At 36.2% G+C, this 8439-nt stretch overlaps 2 non-coding genes across 2 annotated transcripts; one reads left to right on the top strand and one right to left on the bottom strand.

Moving 5' to 3' along the window:
• The first annotated feature begins 1468 nt into the window (after positions 1 to 1468).
• On the top strand, positions 1469 to 1541 carry TRNAT-UGU (transfer RNA threonine (anticodon UGU)). Its single transcript has one exon. It is a non-coding gene; the product is annotated as a tRNA-Thr (tRNA).
• Positions 1542 to 2757: 1216 nt separating this feature from the next.
• Positions 2758 to 2844, bottom strand: TRNAS-GGA (transfer RNA serine (anticodon GGA)). Its single transcript has one exon. It is a non-coding gene; the product is annotated as a tRNA-Ser (tRNA).
• Positions 2845 to 8439: the final 5595 nt, after the last annotated feature.

Genomic DNA, 8439 nt, shown 5'->3' with positions numbered 1-8439 from the left:
TGCCGATACTCTAATAAAAAAGAAATCTATTCAATGAATAGGATAAGATCCATTGAGTTCTCTTCGCATTCCTTTGTGAAAGAGTAGAATGAGAAAGCTAATGAATCTTAAACCCATTGCATTGATAAAAAGAAAAAAAAGAGGATAAATAATAATAATATAGTATAGTTAGGGAATAAAAGAGGATTTGGGGATAGAGGGACTTGAACCCTCACAACTTATAAAGTCGACGGATTTTCCTTTTACTAGAAATTTCATTGTTGTCAGTATTGACATGTAGAATGGGACTCTCTCTTTGTCCTCGTCCGATTAATCCACTTTTTTAAAGATCTCGAAAACTTTGAATTTGAATTGAAGAATTTGATTATTCAATATTCGATTGGAGTGGATTCACAATAATGAAAAAAAAAAATTATGATATGAGTTTTTTATTTCATAATCATTATCATTTCTAATTTCATTTTTAAAAAAGATAAAGAACCTATATTATAATTATAATATAATATGAGTTCTGTGATTAATCGTTTGCTATGTCAGTATCTATACGTGTTTATTAAATGTATAAGGTATAAAACCCCTCTTTCTCTAATTTAGAATTAGAAGGAATTCCACTAACAACACAACGTAATTAACTCGATTCGTTAGAACAGCTTCCATTGAGTCTCTGCACCTATCCTTTTCCTTTGTATTCTAGTTCGAGAACCCCTTGTTTTCTCAAAACACGGATTTGGCTCAGGATTGCCCTTTTTTAATTCCAGGGTTTCTCTGAATTTGGAAGTTACCACTTAGCAGGTTTCCATACCAAGGCTCAATACAATCAAGTCCGTAGCGTCTACCGATTTCGCCATATCCCCATTTCCCTCTTCTTTGAGACCAGGATTCCTTGTGTAATTTCATCCATCTCTTAGTTTTTTTTTTGAATCATTGAGTTCATCACTCAACGTAGTCTAGCAGTTCAGTTCGACTCTATTTGAGAGACCTCGCTTGCTTATTGCAATTCAGAATTGAATTGATTCTATCCTTGATGTATTTGCAATTCAATCCGAATCAATATATCCAAAAGTTTTTATCTCCCCCACCTCCCGTCTTACTTTTTTATAGTATTCAAAATTATACTATAACGCTTGATATTTATTCTTTTTTTCTAATCAGAATTAGCAATTTTATTTACTCTGACTCTATGTTCCCCTTAGTGAAATATTAATCCTCAAATTATTAACAAATAATAAAGTCTATAATGATCAAATGAAAATACCAATAAATTCTATAATTTTATTTTTTAATATCCTATAGTTAAGCATATCAAGCTAACTTTATCTTTAAGAAGTTTTAGTATTTTTTTATTTTTATAAGTATAACTTCAAATTTAGAACTAGTTAATAGCTAAGATTAATAACTAATATCTGAGATTTTACGGATTTCCTATACTATACCTATTTCTATTTGTTACACTATTTCCGTTATGTAAGCCCACTTAGCTCAGAGGTTAGAGCATCGCATTTGTAATGCGAGGGTCATCGGTTCAAATCCGATAGTCGGCTTTTTTTTTTCTCTATCGATGTTCTACGAACAAGAATCTCTTTTTTTCCGAATTAAATGGAGAATCCAGGATCTTTTATGTTTTTTACCTTACAATTTTGCTAGATACAAAACAATAAAATAAATAATATATATACAAAAAATAAAGATTTTGATGAAATTCCATTTTTTTGGGTACTTTAGTTGATTTTACTCTGTTTATCCTGTAGTTTAATTCAGTTTTAATTTCGATGTATTCTGTAATGTAAATACAATGAAATTAATTGTGTAAAATGAAATTTCAATAAAATAAAAAAAGGAGTCTTCATGTCCCGTTATCGAGGACCTCGTTTAAAAAAAATACGCCGTCTGGGAGCTTTACCAGGACTCACTAGAAAAACACCTAAATCCGGAAGTAATCTTAAAAAAAAATTCAATTCTGGGAAAAAGGAGCAATATCGTATTCGTCTTCAAGAAAAACAGAAATTGCGTTTTCATTATGGTCTGACAGAACGACAATTACTTAGATATGTACATATCGCTGGAAAAGCAAAAAGGTCAACAGGCCAGGTTTTACTACAATTACTTGAAATGCGTTTGGATAATATCCTTTTTCGATTGGGTATGGCTTCAACCATTCCTGGGGCCCGCCAATTAGTCAACCATAGACATATTTTAGTTAATGGTCGTATAGTCAATATACCAAGTTTTCGTTGCAAACCCCGAGATATTATTACTACGAAAGATAACCAAAGATCAAAAGGTCTGGTTCAAAATTATATTGCTTCATCGGACCCGGGGAAATTGCCAAAGCATTTGGCGATTGACACGTTGGAATATAAAGGACTAGTAAATAAAATCCTAGATAGGAAGTGGGTCGGTCTCAAAATAAATGAGTTGTTAGTTGTAGAATATTACTCTCGTCAGACTTGAACTTAACGAAAAAAGGAAAGGTTCATAGAATTTTCTTCCCCTTCCCCTTTCCCCGAACTAAATCGCCCTAAGACCATTACCATTAATTTGTATTTTCCCATCAACTAGCTAAAATTGATTAACCCTAGGATTAGGATCCTTTTTTCTTTTTTCCTCTATGTGTATTTTACATACCACAGTAATTTGCTATAGAGAATTTCTAATTTCTATTAAATCAAAATAAGATAATATAAGATATTATTGCTGGAAAAAATTGTTATTTGATTTGATACATTGTGATCCTTAACGTTGATGAATTAAGAAAAACGGAAAGAGAGGGATTCGAACCCTCGGTAAACAAAAGTCTACATAGCAGTTCCAATGCTACGCCTTGAACCGCTCGGCCATCTCTCCTACATAACTTATTATGGAAAATAAACTGAGTGAATAGCGAGTTTTCTTATTCCTGCAGTACAGGTACAACCGCAACCACTCGGGGGTTCCATAGTTCTATTGGAAAAATTCCTTTTGATCTAAGTGGAAGGATACAGGATTTTTTACTAGAAATTGCGCTCGCTATAAAAAAAAAGTTTTAATTTGGGTTTTCCCGCAACTAAAGAAAAAGAAAATGGAAGAATTCTTCTTATTGCATAATAAAATAAAGAAACCTTAGAATTCCGTTTGCATAAGATACGCTACACCATACTATCGAAATCAAAAATAGGGTATGAGACAATTAATAACTTTGAAAACACGAAATAGTTGATAACATAAGTTGTTGTTCAGAAATAGCAAAGTGGAATGAAATCCAGTCTTAGTCAAATATTTCATATCTCTTCGTGTCCAAGCAGAAGGAAAAGGATACAATTTGAGCTGAGCGGAAAATCCATATCTCTATCTCTCTTATCCATTTAAAGCATATGGATTTAGAGTAGAGCATATGGATCAATCTATTTATAATTATAAGAATCGAATGTGTTTGTTTTTATGTTATTTTGTGAAGGAATGAAAACAATTCTATATAGAATGGGTTGGGAATTATGCCTAGATCCCGTGTAAATGGAAATTTCATTGATAAGACCTCCTCAATTGTAGCCAATATTTTATTGCGAATAATTCCGACAACCTCAGGAGAAAAAAAGGCATTTACTTATTATAGAGATGGTGCGATTTGACTCTTTTTTTTTGCTTTTTTTTAGCCCTACCTATACCTCAGTCTTACGAAAAAGAGAGGGGGTTGGCATAGAGAGAACCAAATTTGTAAAGCAAACAAACCCACGCTTCGGGAAGGTGAGGCGAACTAACAATTCCTTCCGTCGTGTATCCTCGATTGATGCGGCTTCAGATACTTCAATTGTAGATTTGAGTATTGAGCGAAAGGTTACACCTACAGGATATGGTATGGTATGGATTACAGGCCAATCCTACTCTATTAGTATCCGTAGGCAGCATAGGGGAGAAAAGCACTACACCTAGAAATAGGAATCAACAAGAGAAAAACTTTGTTAGAAATTACCCCTTTCCTGATCGGTATCAGGGCTGGGAAGAATGGTTGGGATAACAAACAACCATCAGGTTTGTACTTTGGATACCCCTATAACCATCAAAGATCGTTGAAGTAGCTAATTCCTCTAAATAGGAGGCGTTGAGAACAAAGAAATTATTGGAGCTATCGTTTTCCTCTAGCATTAATAGAATTCATTGGTGTTAAGAAAAACCTCTTGTGGGAAGGTTGGCTAGAGATTTCTTGGAAAAATACCAGCCCCTTTCGGTTCATAATGAGACGGGACTAATTCTATTTTGATTCTATAGATTATTTCGCTTAGTACTATTATGTACAGAAGGGAGGAGCCGTATGAGATGAAAACCTCATGTACGGTTTTGGAACGGAGATTTTTTGAATAGAATGAACGACCGTAACGGATGTTGGCTCAATCCGAAGGAAATTATGCGGAAGCTTTGCAAAATTATTATGAAGCTACGCGACTAGAAATCGATCCCTATGATCGAAGTTATATACTCTATAACATAGGCCTTATACACACAAGCAATGGAGAGCATACAAAGGCTTTGGAATATTATTTCCGGGCACTAGAACGAAACCCCTTCTTACCGCAAGCTTTTAATAATATGGCCGTGATCTGTCATTACGTGCGACTATCTCCACTATAGAAAGAAAAAAAAAAAGAGAGAGATCAAATTTTCTAGTAAATACTAGAAAAAAGGGCTTTCTACATAGGGATCGTAAAAACAACGATTTTTCCCTATCAGCTGTAGGAAGGAAGGACACTTCACGAGAATCAAAAAACGAAGAAAGTATGGCCTATACTACTACTCTATGGATAAAGTTTCTCAAATTGATAGAGAAAGCACCGTAAAGATCAATTAGTGAGCGACTGGGTCGATACAACTAAAAAAAACTGCTTACTTATCCCATGATATGGGGCAAAATTTAGGAATCCGCTTATGTAATAGAGCCGATCCACTAAGGGATTAAGCAGCGGTGTAGTATCAGATCCCAAAGATAGTAAGTTCTTTTTTCTTTCTTATGGAAAAAAGTCTTTTTCAAGGATTCTATAGAGATTTCATATATGAAAACGGGATAGTTACCTTTCAGAAAATTTGAACGAAGGCTCTATATCTATCTATGCTTCATTCTTCTGAAGGTGGGAAAAAAGATCAAACTGATTATTGATAAAAATTAGGGTTTGAAACTTAGGTAATTAATTTCTTCTGCTTAACCCAAGAACAAATTGGATCGATTTTTGATAAATCGAATTCAGTTAAGATAGGGGAAATTCAGATAGCAATTTCTGAGCCGTATGAGGTAGGAAACTCTCAAGTACGGTTCTAAGGGAAGGAACTTCCTATTCCGACCGAGGAGAACAGGCCATTCTACAGGGTGATTCGGAAATTGCGGAAGCTTGGTTTGATCAAGCTGCTGAATATTGGAAACAAGCTATAGCGCTTACTCCGGGAAATTATATTGAAGCACAGAACTGGTTGAAGATTACGAAGCGCTTTGAATTTGAATAAGACCATGCTCCTTCTTTTTCATAAAATGGGTGGTTTGGTTGTTGATCCATTAATCAAATAAATTAGGTCGTAAGATCGAATCAAGAATTTCATTATATCCATTTCTTATACCTTCTATTTTATATGATATTTCATAAGAATAAACCATAGGGATAGGGTCTAGAATAGAAGTAATAAACTGAATAAAAAGAGGGGGCAATCTAAATATTGCTAATATATTAGGACCATCTTATTAATAATTCTAATGAGTTATCTTGGAATTTAGAATCAAATAAAAAACCCTATATTATGCTCAAGGAAAGTAGATATAGATAGGAGCTTATGCCCTCAAAAAAAAATACACTAGTTTCTTAAATTAAAAATAAAAAAGATTTTTTTCTTACGTCGAGAAATATTTGTTTTTCAAGATAAACAATGTCCGTTAGGCACCTAATCTTTATGTCATAATAGACCCGAACACTTGCCTCGGATTGACTTCAATATATAATTGCTCCAGTGAATAACTAAAAAAAAATAGAAGGATGGTAGATAGTAAAGAAAAGAACTAATCACAATATCTATCTTTCAAAATCTATCTTTCAAAATCTATCTTTCAAAATATATATCTTTCAAAGATTCACTAAAAAGACAGTTGGCGGGTCTCTTTGTATGTCTTGTCCGGAAAGAGGAGGACTTAATGATTATTCGTTCGCCGGAACCAGAAGTAAAAATTGTTGTGGATAGGGATCCTGTAAAAACATCTTTTGAGGAATGGGCCAGACCCGGCCATTTCTCAAGAACACTAGCTAAGGGCCCTGATACTACCACTTGGATCTGGAACCTACATGCTGATGCTCACGATTTCGATAGTCATACTGGTGATTTGGAGGAGATTTCTCGAAAAGTCTTTAGTGCTCATTTCGGGCAACTTTCCATTATCTTTCTTTGGTTGAGTGGCATGTACTTTCATGGCGCCCGTTTTTCCAATTATGAAGCATGGCTAAGTGATCCTACTCACATTGGACCCAGTGCTCAGGTAGTTTGGCCTATAGTAGGGCAAGAAATATTGAATGGTGATGTAGGCGGGGGTTTCCGAGGAATCCAAATAACCTCTGGTTTTTTTCAGCTTTGGCGAGCATCTGGAATAACTAGTGAATTACAACTCTATTGTACTGCAATTGGTGCATTGATTTTTGCAGCGTTAATGCTTTTTGCTGGTTGGTTCCATTATCACAAAGCCGCTCCCAAATTGGCCTGGTTCCAAGATGTAGAATCCATGTTGAATCACCACTTAGCGGGATTATTAGGACTTGGGTCTCTTTCTTGGGCGGGGCACCAAATTCATGTATCTTTACCAATTAACCAATTTCTTGACGCTGGGGTGGATCCTAAAGAGATACCACTTCCTCATGAATTTATCTTGAATCGGGACCTTTTGGCTCAACTTTATCCTAGTTTTGCCGAAGGAGCAACCCCTTTTTTCACTTTAAATTGGTCCAAATACGCAGAATTTCTGACTTTTCGCGGAGGACTAGATCCAGTAACCGGTGGTCTCTGGCTGACCGATATTGCGCACCATCATTTAGCTATTGCTATTCTTTTCCTAATCGCAGGTCATATGTATAGGACCAATTGGGGTATTGGCCATGGACTTAAAGATATTTTGGAGGCTCACAAGGGCCCATTTACAGGACAAGGCCATAAGGGTCTTTATGAAATCTTAACAACGTCATGGCATGCTCAATTATCTCTTAACCTAGCTATGCTAGGCTCTACAACCATTGTTGTAGCTCATCATATGTATTCTATGCCTCCCTATCCATACCTAGCTACTGACTATGGTACACAACTTTCCTTGTTCACACACCACATGTGGATTGGCGGATTTCTAATAGTCGGTGCTGCTGCACATGCAGCAATTTTTATGGTAAGAGACTATGATCCAACTACTCGATACAACGATCTATTAGATCGCGTCCTTAGACACCGCGATGCAATCATATCCCACCTTAACTGGGTATGTATATTTCTAGGTTTTCACAGTTTTGGCTTGTACATTCATAATGATACCATGAGTGCTTTAGGCCGTCCACAAGATATGTTTTCGGATACTGCCATACAATTACAACCTATCTTTGCTCAATGGGTACAAAATATCCATGCTACTGCGCCTGGCGTAACAGCTCCTGGTGCAACAACAAGTACTAGCTTAACGTGGGGAGGCGGCGAGTTAGTAGCAGTAGGTGGCAAAGTGGCTTTGTTACCTATTCCATTAGGAACCGCAGATTTTTTAGTCCATCACATTCATGCATTTACCATACATGTGACTGTATTAATACTTTTGAAAGGTGTTTTATTTGCTCGGAGTTCCCGTTTGATACCCGATAAAGCAAATCTAGGTTTTCGCTTTCCTTGCGATGGGCCTGGCCGAGGGGGAACATGTCAAGTATCCGCCTGGGATCATGTTTTCTTAGGTTTATTCTGGATGTACAATGCAATTTCGGTAGTCATTTTCCATTTCAGTTGGAAAATGCAGTCGGATGTTTGGGGTACTATAAGTGATCAAGGGGTGGTAACTCATATTACAGGGGGAAACTTTGCACAGAGTTCCATTACGATTAATGGGTGGCTTCGAGATTTCTTGTGGGCACAGGCATCGCAAGTCATTCAGTCTTATGGTTCTTCATTATCTGCATATGGTCTTTTTTTCTTAGGTGCTCATTTTGTCTGGGCCTTCAGTTTAATGTTTTTATTCAGCGGCCGTGGTTATTGGCAAGAACTCATTGAATCTATCGTTTGGGCTCATAACAAATTAAAAGTTGCTCCTGCTACTCAGCCTAGAGCCTTGAGCATTATACAAGGACGCGCTGTAGGAGTAACCCATTACCTTCTGGGTGGAATTGCCACGACATGGGCATTCTTCTTAGCGAGAATTATTGCAGTAGGATAGTGGCTAGGAGGATTTGAAAGGCATTATGGAATTAAGATTTCCCA

Source organism: Aegilops tauschii, unplaced genomic scaffold, assembly GCF_002575655.3.
Source record: "Aegilops tauschii subsp. strangulata cultivar AL8/78 unplaced genomic scaffold, Aet v6.0 ptg001251l_obj, whole genome shotgun sequence".
Lineage (NCBI taxonomy): Eukaryota > Viridiplantae > Streptophyta > Magnoliopsida > Poales > Poaceae > Aegilops > Aegilops tauschii.
The sequence above is the reverse complement of the archived record's forward strand: the minus strand, read 5'-3'. Positions and strand labels throughout refer to the sequence as shown.